Here is a 21459-nt window from a genome sequence, read left to right on the forward strand (position 1 = left end):
GACCGGGTTAACTCCTATCTCGCTCACTCTTGAAGCCTACGCTTCAAGCTTCTCGTCAAACACCTCCTCTCCAAGCTTGCAATCTGACCAAGACAATAGCCAGGGACAAGCCAGTGAGTACTTTGAATGTACTCGCAAACATCATGAAGCAAACATGTAACTAGCAAGGTTATTCATACACACATAATGATATTGTAATACTGCATCAACTTAATTTACTACTCAAGCATTAGTAGTGAAGCAATAACCATACTGAAAGTTATTAAGCAATCAATAATAATATTAACATAGGATGCAATATAAGACATGCCGCAGTCGGGCGTCTCAGCGACACCACATAAAGGGCTTATACGAAATAGTAACAAGCATGCCATAGTCGGGCGTTTCAGCGACACCACATAAAGGGCTTATATGAATTTAATAGAGAATATCCAGGAGGTAGAACCGTCCCAGGGATACTCACAACAAACGACATAATGGTTAGTTCAAAGAGAATAACGTTTAAATTCATCCACTATATTTACTGATTAGCCTCATACTCCGTTAACTACCTCCGAAGACCGACACTTAGATGGACACTTGACTAGTCAACCCACGTCCTTGACCGTGGACACGGCTATTCGAATAGTTTTGACTCTGCAGAGGGTGTACTCTTTACCCATAGTCTGCGGTTTTCAATAGTCATTACGACTAGTTCCGCATACGGCATTTTAGAAGTGGACACTTAGAATCATCACAAACCCACTTTACCTCCGCGAAGCTCGGATTCACCTGGACTACGCTGCCAATGTAAAACCATAAGACGGGGAGGCTCCGACCTCGACTAGCATGGGATCAACAATATTTATATCGCACGCTTACGGGGAGTGCCCTCCCTTCTGATCCCAGACTGGAAACACCCATGCCCCCTGACCGGATGACTGGGATTATACCACGGCCGTGGATACCTTCATCCCGGCCCCTCTACTGGTGTGTGAATGATAATAGGTCTGCAACTGACTATACCGAATCCATTATCCAGGAAACTACGGTAGCACGCAAATAAGGAGACATACTGACAAGACTCGATCTAGGGTCGACTTAGGAGGTTTAAGTATCACCTGCATGATTAGTACATACCATGCATAAACAGAGTCACTAACCATCTACCATGCCTCATTGACCACTCTCGTCCATGAGGTGTCAATCCCACGGTCGTGTCTCCACAAAACACCGACTCTCACCGAATCCCATCCGGTAGACATGTAGGGTAGGAAAGAGTGACCATTGTCCATGCATCACAATCATAGAAACCTTTACTTCCAAAAATCATGAAACTATATGTATGATTTGCCACATGAAATAACACCACAAATATAGCATAACCCTATGTTACTTTTACCAAGCAACACACATAACCAAGTTAGAAGTAGTTTCAGGATGCTTGCCTTCCAAGTGTAGAGAGGTGGGGTCCACCACAATACTTTGGCAAGTTTTAACTCCACTCTACAAAGCCTATTTAAAAATATATGCTAATTAACCCACAATTTAAAAACAACACATAAAATTGTCTTCAAAATTTTTCAAATAAATATTAAAATAAACTAGGCAGAATTTGAAAGAGGTGAGAAAAAGAATTAACTCATTTGGAGTTTTCTACAAAAATATATAGACTGTCAAAGTTCTGGTCAAAATCTGTTTTAGAAAATCAAAAGGAAAGAAAACGCTTCGGGTCAAAAGACGCTAGCGCAGGAGGGAAAACGTACTTGGCGAAATGCGCCTCCACTTGCACGGGCTCGGGCTGGGGCAGAGACGCTGACGCACGGGTCCCACGAGCAGGTTTGACTCGGGTCTCCTTCTTCCTCATGTGGCCAAAGAAAGGAGGGACTCCGGCGAGGCTCACCGGCGACAGGAGCCACCATTCGAGGAACGGAGGGTACAAGCATGCTCAAGGGACCAAGGCACGTCCATTTCACTGCCTTGGGGCTGCGGCGGCTGCCGGAATCGAGCAGCCCTTCCTCCACGGCGGAGGGAGCTTCGGCTCCGACGGGGCACTGGCCACGAGGGGTCCTAGGCGCACGACAAGGGTTGGGGTAGCTTCGCTAGGTCTAGAAGGTTCGAGCTGAAGGCTCACGCAGGGGGAAAGCTCACTGGTAGGGCCGAATCGACCCGAGGGGCTACGGTGGCGGAAGGTCACCGGAGTTGGGAACGAAGGGGCCCTGGCTTAAATTGGGGCTTGGGATGCTGGCTGAGGCTTCGGGGGAGAGGCTTGAGTCAACGCACGACCTCGGGGCTCCTATTTATAGCCTCGGGGTGTCGGTGCCATGGCGAGAGGATAAGCTCGTCGGAGACAGACTCTGGTGAGGGCACAGGGACGGGGCCGACGCAGCGACGGGTCAAGGGCAGGCTTTGGCTCGACACAGGGGTGGTCCAAGGTGCAGGTGGCGCGCTGGGGCGTTTGGGCGGCGCTGCGACGTTGCGCTACTACTGCAGCTTGACGACGGCCGGCGCGGCTGCGGCGATGCAGGCAAGACAGGGGCAGCAGAGGCTACAGGGGTACACGAGGAGCTCGTGTAAGATAGCACACGCGCTAAGGCCTCTTCGGGCAACGAGGGGGCAGCAGGGGCTGTGACGCGGCGGCTCGATCTGCTGGCTGCAAAACGCGCACTCTAGAGCACGCTCACGCATGCCTGCCAGGTGCTCGACGCAATGCTACGGCCAGCTAGGGACTAGGGCTGGTGGTGAAACACTCCAGATCGACTAAGGGCCTTCCTTTGGGTCTGCTAGGCATGCTAGTTTGGTCTGGGGCTCAACTCCACCATACAAACAAAATATCATGCCATTTCTGGTCAGGGACACCAGGTATTTGACAGAATGCCAATGGCTTCTAGGGGCACTTGCTAGCCATGGAAATTTCCAAACATAAGTCTCACTAGATGGGCACAAAGATGGCAGGATTAGATTTAGCAATTCAACAACTTCACAATGCAATTCTAGTAAAAATCCATTTCTGGACAGAAACAAAATGGCAATGCAACAGGGGTTAAAACAGCTCCAGTGGGGTTGAGGTTTGGTACTTAAGGGTTTTATTGGATGGACTACAAGCACAGAAATTCTCAAGAGCATTGGGGAGGGAAAAAGTGGGGTTGTAGTTCAAAAGGCCAATCTGGTCCAAAACACAAAACAAGAAGTGGTGCTCAAATATTTCAAAAGAAAAATATATATTATTGCAGAAAACTCATTCCTATAAACCAAAACTCATTCCTATAAACCTTTTGACCTCCACAATTTTTTACAAAATTATTAGAGACTTTAATGAATAGGTTGTAGTGTAAAGCACCTATTTGGACCAGAACAGAAAAGAGGGTAAAAAGCAATATTTTACCAAAATACCTAGCTAGGTTTTTGCATAAAACTTATTTGAATGAACCCCTTGGCTACCACAAATATTGGTAGAATTTTTGGAGTCTTAATTTAAGGGGTTGTAGTGCAAATCTACAATTGGACCAAAAAGTAAGATTAATTAATTTCCTTAATCCTGTCAAAACACTTGGCTATTTTATTATATAAAGTTGATCCATAAGCATAGTAGGTAATAGTCAAGCTTATTGTGGAATTTTTAGAAGAGGTTAATAGGTAGCTGCAGTTCAAAACTGGACCCGAAAATAATAAGAAACCAGTTTTGAATAATAGAGTTGCGAGATAATATTTAAGAAAAATTATTTTCTCAAATAATCAGTGGGGAGGGAATATTTGAGTCAATCCTCAAGTCACACAAAGGTTCTCAGAAGTTTTAGCTCATAGAAGAGTTATTCACAAAAATCAAGAATAAGAGAGGTTTTGAAATCAACACAAAACCCCGAAATAAAAGTTTAACAATATTCAGGCCAAATTTATTAAATAGAAATCTTGGCAAAAATTTGGGGTGTTACACATACGGGATTGATCGAATCCTGATGACGCGATGATGTATATACTTCTCGCTCCTCGTTGGTTACCCCAAGTGGAAGGTTGAGATGTAGTGAGCAACAAGTTTTCCCTTACACGAAGACTGTAAGGTTTATCGAACCAGGAGGACTCCTAGGATCAACAGTAGGTGTCTCCCACCCTGGCGCTAGCAGAAGACGTGGACCTGCACACACAACAAATAACTTTGCTCCCAACGAGGACAGAGAGGTTGTCAATCTCTCCGGCCTTGTAGTTTGCAAAGGATCAAAACACAAGCGGGAATAGTAATGGTGATTGCAACGAGAAAGTAAATGAAAGCAATAAATGATGGAGGTGTAAACAATGGTGGTGATATGGACCGGAGTCATATGATGTTCACTAGTGATGCCTCTCTCCCAAAAGACGATAAACAACTATGCTTGGGTAAACAAATCATAGTTGGGCAATTGACAGAATTATGAACGCACCGCAATGCTAATTATGCTACTTGAAAGTTAGAGGCTCAATAGTAATGGGAAGTACGCCAAGACAAGTAGACCGTTTATTCATCAGCATCTACTTACTAATCATACACCTTGAGCTATCTATCCATAACATCTCGCCGGTATTAAGTTGTGAGCCCCACCCAAAGTGTAAACTCAAAGCAACGGACAACTGCATTAACAAACTATGCGTAAGGTAAACAATCCTTGCAACCGTGGTCACAAGCACCGTTGTTTTCTCCCTGGTGGCAACAACACATCCCCTAGTCTCATGTTTCTGTCAGTCAAGCTAGACATCAAGGGGCATGAACCCACAATCATGCATAACACTCCCTCTTGGAGTTACAATCTACTACTCGGCCAAAGCAATAAATAGCAACGGAGAACATGCATGAATCACTAAGGAACATAATATAAAAGGATAATCAAATGTATAACTCATAACAATATGAACATAATATCATAATCCATCGAATCCCAACAAACTGAGCATAGCAATAGCAAGAGAATTACATAGATGCCTTGATCATGTAGGGAAGCTCACAAGGACTAATCATGGAAGCAAAAGATTGGAGAGGAGACATCACATAGCTACTGGTCATGGACTCATGGTCCAAGGAGGACTACTCACGGCACGTCCGGGAAGTGTCCATGGCAGTGGAGAAGCTCCCGGAGGTTAATCCTCCCTCCGACAGGGTGCCGGGAAGAGGTCTCGTGGCGCTCCCGAACTCGGAAGCGTTGCGGCGGCAGAACGATGTAGAAATTCGCGATTCTGGATGTGATGGAAGGGTTTTCTCTCGGAGGAGTAAATATAGGCGAAAGGAGGGCACCGGAGGAGGTGGGACCCACTTAGGCGTCCTCTTGGCGTGGCCTAGGGCCATGTCGTGCCCACAGGTCGCCTTGGAGGCCGCTGGCCCCCCTATGGCCCATCTTCGTTGATCTGGAAGCTTCCGTTATGTTGATTTTTTATATATTTTTCTTGGGATTTTTCGGGCTTCGGAAAATTGAGTAAAAGCCCCTGCAAAATAGACATCAGCAGACAGAAACTGGCACTGGGTGCACTGAGTTGGTAGGTTAGTCCAAATATGTGTAAAATGATATAAAAGTGTAGCCAAACATATAACAATGTCACCCAAAAGGTCATGGAACAAGCAGAAGTTATAGATACGTTTGGGACGTATCAACATCCCCAAGCTTAATTTCCGCCCGTCCTCGAGTAGATAAATGATAACACAAATAATTTCTGTGGTGACATGCTAACACACATATAAGAACTTCAAAGTAAAGCAAGTGAGATATGCAATTCAAGTCAAGACAATAACAAGCAAGAGTCTATATCTGGTATTGAAATTAGCAAAGTAAGAACATAAAGGTGCAAGAGCTCTCGCTGTCCATGACTCGAATGTCTCCAAATGGTGTTTGCGTGCAAGAAGTGGGAGATGGGTTGAGAGCATAAAATATATTTTTAATTGAGAACTCAATCTACTAACATTTCACACTTAGTCTCCTTTGGAATCTTATTTTGACTCATCCCCAGACCACTAGTCAGGCACAAGTCAAAATGATCCTCTCCCTTTCGATTTTGAGCATTCATGCAATGGATGAGCGTAAGCAATATATGTTGGCACTTAGGATGGCAAATAGAATAATGATGGGGAAGGAATACAAAAAGAGTGTGAAAGGCTCACATCAATGAGGACAACCATAGGCGAGAGAAAGCCAAATGATAGATATGATGTGAGGAGTAGGGATTGCCATACAACGGATGCACATATGAGCTAAGGTAAGCTCTCCAATGGAACTAGTGGGGGTGCATCCAACCTGTTTGCTCATGAAGACCTAGAGCTCATTTGAGGAGGCTCATCATTGGAATATGCAAACCAAGTTCTATAGTGTAAGGATCCCCACATAGTTATGCATGAATGATAATCTCTATGTAGTACAAATATGGCAATGGAGTACGAGTGTGGATCTTTCAAAAGGAATAGTAGTGTTGCCCCCTTATCTCTTATTATTATTTTTTTCTTTTTTCTTTTTCTTTTATTTTTTTGGCCTCTTTGGCTCTTTTTTTATCTCTCATTTGTCCTCTTTGGGATCTTTTAATTTGTCCTCTTTGGGATCTTTTCCTCTCTTAAGGGCAACACTCTATGTTTTACAAGAACAAAAATAAAAATCATCACACTTTATAAGAAGTACTCAACATAAAGACAAGTGAAAACTATCATGATGTATGCAAATGTATGTCTCTTCCAGTGTTGGAGGATATGCAATGCTACTAGCGCGTCATGTAGCAGTAATAAGGGCAAGGCGCAACTAGCATGCGGCTCCTCGATCAAGCAAAAGCATGTATGACATGAAGATCAAGTCATGAGATGGTGGATGTTGCATGGCAATGTATCTCGCAAAGGCTATGGAAATGCCTTAATGGGTAGGTATGGTGGCTGTTTTGAGGAAAGATATAATGAGGCTTATGTATGACAGAGCGTATCATGTCATGGGTTTGGATGCACCGGTGAAGTTTGCACCAACTCTCAATGTGAGAAAGGGCAATGCACAGTACCGAAGAGTCTAGCAAAATATGGATGGTGGAAGTGCCAACAATCGAATACTCACATTAGTCCGTAGAACTCATACACTTATTATCGGTAACTCTCTATCTAGTAGGAAATTCACAAAGAGACAAGTACCCCCGAGGAGGAGTGTTTGGGGGTTTGGTTATCCTTGCGCATCCTCGACTCATGGTAACGTGAGGGTACTCTATATATTCCAACCCCTCCAAAGGTTAGCGATCAATTTAGTAGCTAGAGTTCTCAACTAATTTTTAGTTTTTGAAAACCACACGATTTCCCAAAATACGACACCTATCACTAATAGGCTTAAGCCCTTGGCACCAATAGTCCAAATATTACTCAAATCAATACCTCAAAACTATTGCAAGTTACTACTATACTTAAATAGCAACCTCAATTACCTACTCATGCAAGACACACAACTCAGTGCAACAAGCCAACTCTCTAAACAAGATAAGTATGATAACTCAAGAGAGTTTCAAAAGCAACCTAAATAATAGCTCTTAAAAAGATATATCATGAAAAATAAGAGCTGAGCATGACAGTAGCTAAGAAAAGATAAAGAACACACAAAAAGAATAAGCATGAAACCTATGTTGTGTTCTAGAGTGGAATGGAGCGTGTTTCTCTCCCAAACAAGGTAGGCTAGGTTCTGACTTGTTATGAACAGCAGGCAAAACTAAAACAAACTAAAAAGTAAAGAGCGGGATGCTCCAAGCATAGGACATAACATATGAAGTGATAAAAATATAGCATGATATGGACGAACTGATGATTGTTGATAGATAAGGGGATGCACGGGGGCATCCCCAAGCTTAGACGCTTGAGTCTCCTTGAATATCTATTGGGGTGCATGGGGGAATCCCCAAGCTTGAGCGCTTGACACTCCTGTATCTTCTTTCATCATCTCGCATCGCTTACTTGAAAACTCCCTTCATACGAAACTCATCATAAGCTGATTAGTTTTGTTAGTACCCTTAATAAAATAATTTATTACCTATTGAAAATAATAATTTTCATGAAAATATACTGTTTTTCATGATTGCCAAAAGGTTTTTGCAAAGGAAAAGCAAACTTAAGATTTGCAAAATGATGAAAACGCAAAACATGGCAGAATCTGTGAAAAACAAAACAACAGGTAGTAAATAATTTATTTGGGGCACTTCTACAACTCAAATCAAAATACTCTAAACAGATGGAAGAAAGGAAATTATATAGATCATGCTGTCAAAACAATTTAGGTCAAAAAGATGATCTGGTGATTTTTGGCAAATTTTTCCGCCACGAAGATAAAATCTGTTTCTGGACAACATGTCACAATTTTTGAACTTTCTTGCAATTGGAGGCTATAACTTGGCACAAAGATTTAAAATAAAGATACAATGATATTTTTACAGTAGTAACACACATCAAGACCACTAAAACTGAAAGTAAAAACAAATTGGGTTGCCTCCCAACAAGCGCTTTCTTTTAAGCCTTTGAGCTAGGCATAATGCAAAAAGATCAATTATTATCAACTCCATAAGAATAACTTTCCCGAATGACGGACTCATAAAGTAACTTAATCTTATTCCGAGGGAAGTGTTGCATTCCCTTTCTAAGGGGAAATTGGAATCTAATGGTCCCTTCTTTCATGTCAATGATAGCACCAACGGTGCGTAGAAAAGGCCGTTCCAAAATAATTGGATATGAAGGATCACATTCAATGTCCATAATAAGAAAATCAACAGGCACCTAATTATCATTGACAATAATAAGAACATCATAAATTCTCCCTAAAAGTTTCTTTATGGAAGAATCAACAAGACGAGCACCAAAAGAACATGGATCATAATATTTCAAATCAAGCATATCATACATTCTTTTGGGCATAACGGAAGCACTAGCTCCAACATCACATAAAGCAAAGCAAGAGATATTATTCAATTTGATCTTGAGCATAGGATCCCAACCATCTTCTAGTTTTCTAGGAATACAAGTCTCTAGATTGAGCTTCTCCTCCCTAACTTTGATAAGAGCATTGGTAATATGCTTGGTGAAGGCAATATTGAGTGTACTAGTGTGGGGGTCTTTAGCCATTCTTTGCAAAAAGGTGATAACTTCGGAAAGACTACAATCGTCAAAATCAAGGTTACTACCATTAATTAAAGTGGTAGTAATTTCATCTAAGATCATTCTTTTGGTAGTCTCTAAATTCAAAGGACCTTCTTGTCCTATAGTTGAGGTATTAGCATCACCATTAATAGGTCCATTGGGACTAGGGGTGTGATGGGTGCTAAAAGTTTTGAGGTCCTCAACAACTTGTATAGTAGCAATGGTAGTGTGTATAGGAAGGCTCTTATTCCTATCTTCCTCTTCTTTTTCTCTAGCCCATCTATCTTTATGTGTGGCTAGCATTCTTATGTTCTCATTAATTTGGACTTGGATAGCATTCATGGGTGTGGTGTTCCTTTCCTCAAGGGGGGGGGGTTCTAATTTTAAGCATCTCTACGTCATGAGCTATGTTGTCCACCTTCAAAGAGAGACTATCTAATTTTTCTAGTTTCTCTTCTACACTATTGTTGAAGGCTTTTTGAGAAGTGATAAAGTATTTAAGCATGCTCTCTAATTCAGAAGTGGATTTTTCGGTGCTAGGATAATTGTTGTTGTTCCCATAGTTGTTGGATGGGAACGGTCTAGGATTGCTACCCAAATTACTACTATACGCATTATTATTAAAGTTGTTCCTAACGATAAAATTAACATCAACTTGCTCTCTTTCTTGAGCAACCAAAGAATTTAAAGGAACATAATGAGGATCTACAGGAGCTTGCTTAGTGAGTAAAGTCATGATCATGTCAACCTTATCATTAAGGGAGGAGATCTCCTCAACTCAGTTTACCTTCCTACCTGTTGGAGCTCTCTTGGTGTGCCATTGAGAATAATTTGTCAACATCTCATCCAATAGCTTTGTGGCAACACAAAGTGTAGTTGACATAAAGGTTCCTCCCGCAGCCGAGTCTAACTGATTCCGCGAGGTAAAGTTCAATCCTGCATAGAAAGTTTGGATAACCATCCAAGTAGTCAAACCATGTGTACGGCAATTCTTAACAAGAGATTTCATACGTTCCCAAGCTTGAGCAACGTGTTCATTATCCAGTTGCCTAAAATTCATAATGTTACTTCTCAACTGAATAATCTTAGCAGGCGGGTAATACTTCCCAATAAAAGCATCTTTGCACTTATCCCAAGAATCTATGCTATTCCTAGGCAAAGATTGAAGCCACACTTTAGCTCCTCCTCTCAAGGAGAAAGGAAAAAAGCTTAAGTTTAACAATATCACCATCTACTTCTTTATATTTTTGCATATCACAAAGCTCAAGAATTTTTTTCAATTGCAAGGCAGCATCATCTCCAGCACTAGAGAATTGATCTTTCATAACAAGGTTCAGTAAAGCAGGTTTAATCTCATAGGACGTGGCTCCAGTGGGGAGCAGCAATAGGAGTGCAGATAAAGTCATTGTTGTTGTGACTAGTGAAGTCACACAACTTGGTGTTTTCAGTGGAGCCCATAGAAGCGGCAACAAGCAAGAACAAAGCAACTATTTTGTTTTTGTTTTTTGGTATAAAACTCTAAAGCAAAAACTAGAAAGCAAACTAACAAGACTAAAAAGCAAAGGTAAAGGATGGTGTGCAACTCCCCTATCTTGAAGACTGGAGTCCTCGGCAACGACGCTAGAAAACTTTGCTTGATGACGAGATGATGTATATACTTCTCGCTCCTCGTTGGTTACCCCAACTGGAAGGTTGAGATGTAGTCAGCACCAAGTTTTCCCTTACACGGAGACTGTAAGGTTTATCGAACCAGGAGACTCCTAGGATCAACTAGTAGGTGTCTCCCGCCCTGGCACTAGTAGAAGATGCGGACCTGCAAACACAACAAATAACTTTGCTCCCAACGAGTACAGAGAGGTTGTCAATCTCTCCGGCCTTGTAGTTTGCAAAGGATCAAAACACAAGCGGGAATAGTAATGGTGATTCCAACGGGAAAGTAAATGAAAGCAGTAAATGATGGAGGTGTAAACAATGGTGGTGATATGGACGGGAGTCACAAGATGTTCTCTAGTGATGTCTCTCTCCCAAAAGACGATAAACAACTATGCTTGGGTAAACAAATAACAGTTGGGCAACTGACAGAATTATGAACGCACCGCAATGCTAATTATGCTACTCGAAAGTTAGAGGCTCAATAGTAATGGGAAGTACCCCAAGACAAGTAGACCGTTTATTCATCAGCATCTACTTACTAATCATCCACCTTGAGATGTCTATCCAGAACATCTTGTCGGTATTAATTTGCAAGCCTCACCCAAAGTGTAAACTCAAAGCAACGGACAACTGCATTAATGAACTATGCGTAAGGTAAACAATCCTTGCAACCATGGTCACAAGCACCGTTGTTTTCTCCCTAGTGGCAACAACACATACCCTAGTCTCATATTTCTGTCACTCAAGCTATACATCGAGGGGCATGAACCCACAACCATGCATAACACTCCCTCTTGGAGTTACAATCTACTACTCGGCCAAAGAATTAAATAGCAACGGAGAACATGCATGAATCACTAAGGAACATAATATAAAAGGATAATCAAATATATAACTCATAACAATCTGAATATAATCTCATAATCCATCAGATCCCAACAAACCGAGCATAGCAATAGCAAGAGAATTACATAGGTGCCTTGATCGTGTAGGGCAGCTCACAACGACTAATCATGGATGCAAAAGATTGGAGAGGAGACATCACATAGCTATTGGTCACAGACTCATGGTCCAAGGAGGACTACTCACGACACGTCCGGGAAGCGTCCATGATGGTGGAGAAACTCACGAAGGTCAATCCTCCCTCCAACAGGGTGCCGGGAAGAGGTCTCATGACGCTCCCGATCTCGGAAGCGATATGGTGGCGGAACGATGGAGAAATTCGTGATTCTGGATGTGATGGAAGGGTTTTATCTCGAAGGAGTAAATATAGGCGAAAGGAGGGCACCGGAGGAGGTGGGACCTACCTAGGCGACCTCTTGGCGCGGCCTAGGGCCAGGCCACGCCCATAGGTCGCCTGGGAGGCCCCTGGCCCCCCTTTGGCCCATCTTTGGTGATCTGGAAGCTTCCGTTACGCTGAATTTTTATATATTTTTCTTGGGATTTTTCGGGCTTCAGAAAATTGGGTAAAAGCCCGTGTAAAATAGACATCAGCAGACAGAAGCTGGCACTGGGTGCACTGAGTTAGTAGGTTAGTCCAAATATGTGTAAAATGATATAAAAGTGTAGCAAAACATATAACAATGTCACCCAAAAGATCATGGAACAAGAAAAAATTATAGATACATTTGGGACGTATCAAATCCCCGACATCGTGGTTCATCCGATGAGATCATCGTGGAACATACGGGAGCCAACATGGATATCTAGACCCCGCTGTTGGTTATTGGCTGGAGAGGTGTCTCGGTCATGTCTGCATGCTTCCCGAACCCGTAGGGTCTACACACTTAAGGTTCGATGACGCTAGGGTTATATGGGAATAGTGTACGTGGTTACCGAAGGTTGTTCGGAGTCCCGGATGAGATCCCGAATGTCACAAGGAGTTCCAAAATGGTCCGGAGGTAAAGATTCATATATAGGAAGTGAGAATTTGATCGCCGGAAGTGTTTCGGACGACACCGGTAATGTACCGAGACCACCGGAAGGGTTCCGGGGGTCCACCGGGAAGGGCGACCAGCCCCAAAGGGGTACATGGTCCAAAAGTGGATGGGAACAAGCCCATAAGTGGGCTGGTGCGCCACCACCATCATCCCAAGGCGCAAGGAGAGGGGTGGTGCGCTAACCCTAGGCATGGTGGGCTAGCCCACCCTAGGGCGCCACCTCCTCCACCCCTTGGCCGTCGCCCCCTTGCCCATCTAGGCTTGCTGCACCCCTTAGGGTGGAAACCCTAAGGGTGGGCACCCTCCTCCCTCTCCTCCTATATATAGTGGAGGGTTTGGGGCTGTTTTGAGACACAACTTCTCTCTCTCTCTCGGCACAGCCCTACTCCTCCTCCTCCTCGTCCTCCGTAGTGCTTGGAGAAACCGTGTCGGAGTGCCACGTAGCTCCACCATCACCACGCCGTTGTGCTACCGAAGCTCTCCCTCAACCTCCCCTCCCTCCTGCTGGATCAAGGCGTTGGAGACGTCACCGGGCTGCACGTGTGTTGAATGCGGTGGCGCCGTTGTTCGACGCATAGATCGGAATCCACCGCGATCTGAATCGCTGCGAGTACGACTCCATCAACCGCGTTCTAGCAACGCTTTCGCTTAGCAATCTTCAAAGGTATGAAGATGCTCTAACCCTTTGCCCGTTGCTAGTTTCTCCAAAGATAGATCCTTGTGTGACGTAGAATTTTTTTGAAATTAGTACGTTCCCCCAACACATGGAGAGCCTAGCTTCCCCTCCCATTCCCACTCTGGTTGGCAATGTCGTTGAAGCACTACTGGAAACAGGGAATTTGCCATCAGCCTGATGACATGAGATAAAACTTTGGGATCGGGATAGTGCTTTCCATCCAAACACAAAAGGAAATAAAATTCAGCGCCAAACTAGGTAGATATAGAGGAATGACCCTTCTTTGTCTATTAGAGACACACGACTTCCATGCTAAGAAATTTTTCATTTGAGGTCATCTTAAGGATGTTTTATCAAGTCATCGAAATCAACTTTTTGTTCCTCTCAATTTCATCTCGAAAATGGCTATAATTACCACGAAGTACTTCAAATATTTTGGAACAGAGGTATTCTTGTTATCCAAGCACAAAACTATTCTCGAACTTCAAGTATTATGCAAAACAGAGAGCATTAAGGCTTCTTGATCTATTGAAGGACCCCCGCCGGAAACATGACAATATTCACATGCATTGCTTTGTTCGTTTCAATGACGCATACTTCCTCCGTCTCAAAATAAGTGCCACTGATTTAGTTTTTCTTAAAAAAGGATGATCCCCGGTTTCTGCATCGATTGATGCATACAACCATCTTTATTATTATTCAACAAATTATGACAACATGAATGCATTGATTAACCCGAAGCCACCTATCTGGCGAACATAGTCGAAACACCTACACTTTTGATAATGTGCCCGAACCGCATGAATGTGCACTATCTAATTTGGCGGCCTTACACAGCTGCCTCGCACTGGGCCGAGAGCACCTCCCGGCCAGGCCGACCCGCAACGCGCAACACATGCACATGCTCTGGATACGTCGCCGTCATCTTCCACTGTCCCATCTTCATGAGTGATCAACACATTGACGTTGTCAGACACAACTACCGTCGGTGCCACCATGACACAAGACAACACCACCAACCTGCACATGACCATCACCCCACGTCCAGCAATGAGACTCCATGGCGGCACACTGTCGAGACCCACCGTCTTCGAAGCGGTAGATACAACACCGCTTCACCCTTGGCCCCTTCAATTACTACATGTTTCAAAACAATACCCTCAAGAGGGAGGACGACACCGGAGTTTCCGTCATCATCTGATCCAAGATACCCAGATCTAGGGTTCCCCCAAAGTAGATGTCACTACTGGAGTGAGAAATGCACACCACATTAATCTATTCAGGACCGCCTCTCACCCACGACGGTGCTGTCCCGACTTGCTCGCTCTAGGAGGGATGAGGAGAGGGCAGTTGTGACCCCTCTGACGCCCCCGACTCCAACTATGCTACAGCTCTGCTCGCCCACGAGCATGCTCTCCCTGTGTCCTCGATGTGGCCATCTGGGTTCAAAGCGTCACTCCCTCGCTCATATCCACCGGGTTGTTCAAGCGCATGACACCCCCGGTGCGGCTGCGTAGGGCGGCAACGGACCTACAGTCGGGTGAGGTGGGGTTGGTCATGTTATTTGAGGACAGACAGGAACCCCTCCTGCCCTCCCCTGCTCTAACACCTCCCCAGCCTTCGGTTGCAAGCCGCAAGACTCTTGCCGGCATCAACATCATCCGGATAAGCGCCGACCTTTCTCCCCACATGACCAGCGCAAGGCTCAAAGTGGCAGGCAAGACAAGGGTCCCGCTGGCTCTAGCGGATAAGGTGGACAAGATTCTAGTTTGACATAGCCTAGGAATAGTCAAGGATGGGGAAGACATCACGGCCAAGGCCCTGGATGCTTTTGCAGAGCGTTTCAAGGAGAGGCTGCCTCAGGAGGTGATCTTTGATATGTGTGAATTGTTCAAAATTGATGATGTGCAAGCTACTGGAGTCAAAGATGCCCTCATTCAGCATGGAGGGGAGGGTGACATGGACGTGGGGAGGATGGAGGACCCTGCTTCTATGTAGGGCTCGATCTAAGCATAGTTTGTGCTATCTGGGTTAATTAGTTCCTCATGTTAGTTAAATCCTACCCCTATAGTGTGGTCTTGTGGTTGTGTGCCTGGGTTGTGTGGCTCAACCGTAGCAGAGTAATGTTTGGCATGTGGCCAAGATCAAATGTGAACCAATTGTTTCCATGTTAGTGCAATCTATGAATGTCTTGTCAGAAATATGCCCTAGAGGCAATAATAATTTGGTTATTATCATATTTCCTTGTTCATAGTAATCGTTTATTATCCATGCTAGAATTGTATTGATTGGAAACTCAAATACATGTGTGGATACATAGACAACACACTGTCCCTAGTGAGCCTCTAGTTGACTAGTTCGTTGATCAAAGATGGTCAAGATTTCCTGGCCATAGGCAAGTGTTGTCACTTGATAATGGGATCACATCATTAGGAGAATGATGTGATGGACAAGACCCAAACTATAAACATAGCATATGATCGTGTCAGTTTATTGCTACTGTTTTCTGCATGTCAATGTATCTGTTCCTCTGACCATGAGATCATGCAACTCCCGGACACTGGAGGAATACCTTGTGTGTATCAAACGTCGCAACGTAACTGGGTGACTATAAAGGTGCTCTACAGGTTTCTCCGAAGGTGTCTGTTGGGTTGGCATGGATCAAGACTGGGATTTATCACTCCGTGTGACGGAGAGGTATCTCGGGGCCCACTCGGTAATACAACAACACAACAAGCCTTGCAAGCAATGTAACTAATGAGTTAGTTACGGGATCTTGTATTACGTAACGAGTAAAGAGACTTGCCAGTAACGAGATTGAACTAGGTATGAAGATACCGATGATCGAATCTCGGGTAGGTAACATACCGAAGGACAAAGGGAACATCATACGGGATTAACTGAATCCTTGACATAGAGGTTCAACCGATAAGATTTTCGTAGAATATGTAGGATCCAATATGGGCATCGAGGTCCCGCTATTGTATATTGATCGGAGAGTGTCTCAGGTCATGTCTGCATAGTTCTCGAACCCGCAGGGTCTGCACACTTAAGGTTCGGTGACGTTTCGGTATAGTTGATTTATAGGTGTTGGTAACCGAAAGTTGTTCGGAGTTACGAATGATATCCAGGACGTCACGAGGATCTCTGGAATGGTCTGGAGGTAAAGATTAATATATAGGAAGTCATGTTTTGGTCATCGGAAAAGTTTCGGGCTCATCGGTAGTGTACCGGGAGTGCCGGGAGGGGTGCCGGGGACCATTGGGAGGGGTGTCACGCCCCAAGGGGTATCATGGGCTATGGGAAGAGATAAACCAGCCCCTAGTGGGCTGGAATAAGTTCCCACTAAGGCCCATAAGGTTTGAGAAGGAAAAAACACAAGGTGGAAAGAGTTTCCAAGTGGGAAGGTGGAATCCTACTCCAAGTAGGATTGGAGTAGGACTCCTCCACCTCCAATTTCGGCCAAACCTTGTGGTTTTGAGGCTGCCTCCTCCCCTCCCTCCCTCCTATATATAGTGGTGATTTAGGGCTGATTTGAGACAACTTTTTTCCATGTGCAACTCAGATCTAGACACCATAGTTCTTCCTCTAGATCGTATTTCTGCGGAGCTCGGGCGGAGCCCTGCAGGATTAGATCGTCACCACCACCGGAGTGCCGTCATGCTGCCGGAGAACTCTTCTACCTCTCCTCCCCTCTTGCCAGATCAAGAAGGTGGAGATCATCATCGAGCTGTACGTGTGCTGGACGCGGAGGTGCCGTCCGTTCAACACTAGATCGGAACGGATCATGAAAACGGATCGCAAGACGGTTTGTGAGACGGATCGCGGGACAGTTCGTTGGACAGATCGTGAGACGGATCATGGGACGGTTCGTGGGATGGTTCGAGGGACGTGAAGACGTTCCACTACATCAACCGCGTTTCTTAACGCTTCCCGCTGTGTGATCTACAAGGGTAGGTAGATCCAAATCTCCTCTCGTAGATGGACATCACTATGATAGGTCTTCGTGTGCGTAGGAATTTTTTTGTTTCCCATGCAACGTTCATCAACAGTGGCATCATGAGCTAGGTTCATGTGTAGATGTTATCTCGAGTAGAACACAAAGGGTTTTGTGGACGGTGATGTTCGATTTGCTGCCCTCCTTAGTCTTTTCTCGATTCGGCGGTATTGTTGGATTGAAGCGGCCCGGACCAACATTATTTGTATGCTTACGAAAGACTGGTTTCATTGATTGACATGCAACCTCGTTGCATAAAGATGACTGGCGGGTGTCGGTTTCTTCAACTTTAGCTGAATTGGTTTTGACCGGGGCGGTCCTTGGAGAGGTTAAATAGCAATTTGCACATCTCCGTTGTGGTTTTTGCATAAGTAAGATGCGATCATACTAGATACCCATAGCAGCCACGTAAAACATGCAACAACAAATTAGAGGACGCCTAACTTGTTTTTGCAGGGTATGCTTGTGATACGATATGGCCAATGATGTGATGGGATATATTGGATGTATGAGATGATCATGTTGTAATAGTTAATATCGACTTGCACGTCGATAGTACGACAACCAGCAGGAGCCATAGGGTTGTCTTTAAACTAACGTTTGTGTTTGCAGATGCGTTTACTATATTGCTAGGACGTAGCTTTAGTAGTAATAGCGTAAGTAGCACGACAACCTAGATGGCGACACGTTGATGGAGATCATGGTGTGGCGTTGGTGACAAGAAGATCATGCCGGTGCTTGAGTGATGGAGATCAAGAAGCACAACATGATGGCCATATCATGTCACTTATGAATTGCATGTGATGTTAATCCTTTTATGCACCTTATTTTTCTTAGAACGACGGTAGCATTATGAGGTGATCTCTCACTAAAATTTCAAGACGAAATTGTGTTCTCCCCGACTGTGCACCATTGCTACAGTTCGTCATTTCGAGACACCACGTGATGATCGGGTGTGATAGACTCAACTTTCACATACAACGGGTGCAAAAGAGTTGCACACGCGGAACACTCGGGTTAAGCTTGACGAGCCTAGCATGTGCAGACATGGCCTCGGAACACATGAGACCAAAAGGTCGAGCATGAATCGTATAGTTGATATGATTAGCATAGAGATGCTTACCACTGAAACTATTCTCAACTCACGTGATGATCGGACTTGAGTTAGTGGATTTGGATCATGTACCACTCAAATGACTAGAGAGATGTACTTTTTGAGTGGGAGTTATTAAGTAATATGATTAATTGAACTAATTATCATGAACATAGTCTAATGGTCTTTGCAAATTATGATGTAGCTTGCGCTATAGCTCTACTGTTTTTTATATGTTCCTAGAGAAAATTTATATGAAAGTTGATAGTAGCAACTTTACGGACTAAATCCGTAAAACTAAGGATTGTCCTCATTGCTGCGTAGAAGGCTTATGTCCTTAATGCACCACTCGGTGTGCTGCACCTCGAGCGTCGTCTGTGGATGTTGCGAACATCTAACATACATGTTTTGATGACTACGTGATAGTTTAGTGTGTGATACTTAATGGCTTAGAAGCAAGGCGCAAAAGACGTTTTGAAACGTCGGGGAACATAAGAGATGTTCTAGGAGATGAAATTGAGATTTCATGCTTGTGCCCTTGTTGAGAGGTGTGAGACCTCTGACAAGATTCTTTGTCTAAAAGGTAGAGGAGAAAAACTCAAATTATTGAGCATGTTCTCAGATTGTCTGAGTATAACAATCACTTGAATCAAGTGGGAGTTAATCTTCCAGATGAGATAGTGATGGTTCTCCAAAGTCACTACCACCAAGCTGCTAGAGCTTCATGATGAACTATAAACATATCAAGGATAGATAAGATGATCCTTGACCGATTCACAATGTTTGACACTGCAAGAGTAGAAATCAAGAAGGAGCATCAATTGTTGATGGTTAGTAAAACCACTAGTTTCAAGAAAGGCAAGGGCTAGAAGGGATACTTCATGAAACGGCAAACCAGTTGCTGCTCTAATAAAGAAAACCAGGATTGAACCCAAACCCGAGACTAAGTGCTTATGTTATGAGGGGAACGGTCACTGAGGCGGAGCTACCCTAGATGCTTGGTAGATAAGAAGGCTGGTGATACGTCTCCAACGTATCTATAATTTTTGATGGTTTCATGCTATTATCTTGTCAAACTTTGGATGTTTTGCATGCCTTTTATATATTTTTTGGGACTAACTTATTGACTTAGTGCCAAGTGCCAGTTCTTGTTTTTTCCATGTTTTTAACCCCTTTGGACGTTGTGGTTCTCAAAACTGAGGGAAATACTTACTGCTCCTGTGGTGCATCACCCTTTCCTCTTCAAGGGAAAAACCGACGGAAACAAGAGAAGTAGCAAGAAGAATTCCTGGCGTTGCTTGGGAAGGACTTTTGTTGCCGTAGCAGAAGAATTTCTGGCATCGTTGCCAGGGAGGAAGATCAAGTCAAGAACTCATCCAAGTAGGTGTCGCAAACTCATCTCTTGCATTTACTTTGTTTGCCAGTTGCCTCTCGTTTTCCTCTCCCCCACTTCACCAATTTGCCTTTTTCGTTTGCCTTTTTCGTTCGCCTTTTTGTTCGCCCTTTTTCTCGTCTCCTCTTTGTTTGCTTGTGTGCCTGCTTGCTTGCTGAAGTCACCATGAATGAAAAAAACAAACTTTGTGACTTCTCGAATACTAATAATAATGATTTTATTAGTACTCCGATTGCTCCCGCCACTAGTTCGGAGTCATACGAAATCAATGCCGCTTTGCTGAATCTTGTTATGAAAGAACAGTTCTCTGGCCTTCCTAGTGAAGATGCCGGATCCCATCTCAATACCTTCATTGAGCTTTGCGAGATGCAAAAGAAGAAAGATGTGGGTAATGACGTGATTAAATTGAAGCTTTTTTCCTTTCTCGTTGCGAGATCGCGCAAAAACTTGGTTTTCTTCTTTGCCCAAAAATAGTATCGATTCTTGGGATAAGTGCAAAGATGCTTATATATCCAAGTATTTTCCGCCAGCTAAGATCATCTCTCTTCGTAATGATATCATGAATTTCAAGCAACTTGATCATGAACATGTTGCACAATCTTGGGAGAGAATGAAATTGATGATTAGAAATTGTCCCGCTCATGGCTTGAGCCTTTGGATGATTATTAAAATCTTTTACGCTGGCTTGAATTTTGCTTCTAGAAATATCTTGGACTCCACCTCAGGTGGAAGTTCATGGAAATCACGTTAGGAGAAGCCACAGAGCTCTTATACAACATCATGACGAACTACTCTCAGTGGCACACTGAAAGGTCACCTACTAGTAAGAAGGTACACGCTATAGAGGAAATTAACTCGTTGAGTGCTAAGATGGACGAGTTAATGAATTTGGTTGCTAGTATAAGTGCTCCTTTGGATCCTAATGATATGCCTTTGTCTTCTTTGATTGAGAGTAGCAACGCTAGCTTGGACGTTAATTTTTTTGGTAGGAATAACCTTGGCAACAACAATGCTTTTAGGGGAAACTATGTTCCTAGGCCTTTTCCTAGTAACTCCTCTAATAATTTGGCAACTCCTACAACAATACTCATGGAAATTACAATAGATTACCCTCTGATCTAGAGAGTAATATCAAAGAGTTCATCAACTCTCAAAAGATTTTCAATGCGTCCATAGAGGAAAAGCTACTCAAAATTGACGATTTGGCTAAGAGCGTTGATAGAATGTCTAGTGATGTTGATGCTTTGAAAGTTAGATGTGCCACTCCCAAAATCAACATGGATGAAACTTTGAAAGCTATGCGTGTTTCCATGATTGAGAGCCAAGAAAGAACCGCCAAAATACGTGCTAGACATGAATTGCTTAAAAAGGCATGTTCTTGTGATGAGAATCATGAAGATCTTAAAGTTCTTGGTATGACTCCCATTGAATCTTTGTTTTCTTGTGTCAAACCTAATGATTATGGGGATGGATATGAATCCACTTTGGTTGAAAAGTGCCCCAATGATTCAGAGTCCATCTATCTTGATGCTAAAAGCATTGAAAGTGGAGTAGAAGATGTTAAAACTTTGAGTAGTAATGAAATTACTACCGTGGATTTCAAGGAATTCAATTATGATAGTTGCTCCTTGATT

The sequence above is a fragment of the Hordeum vulgare genome, chromosome 7H (assembly GCF_904849725.1).
Source record: "Hordeum vulgare subsp. vulgare chromosome 7H, MorexV3_pseudomolecules_assembly, whole genome shotgun sequence".
In the NCBI taxonomy this organism is placed as follows: domain Eukaryota; kingdom Viridiplantae; phylum Streptophyta; class Magnoliopsida; order Poales; family Poaceae; genus Hordeum; species Hordeum vulgare.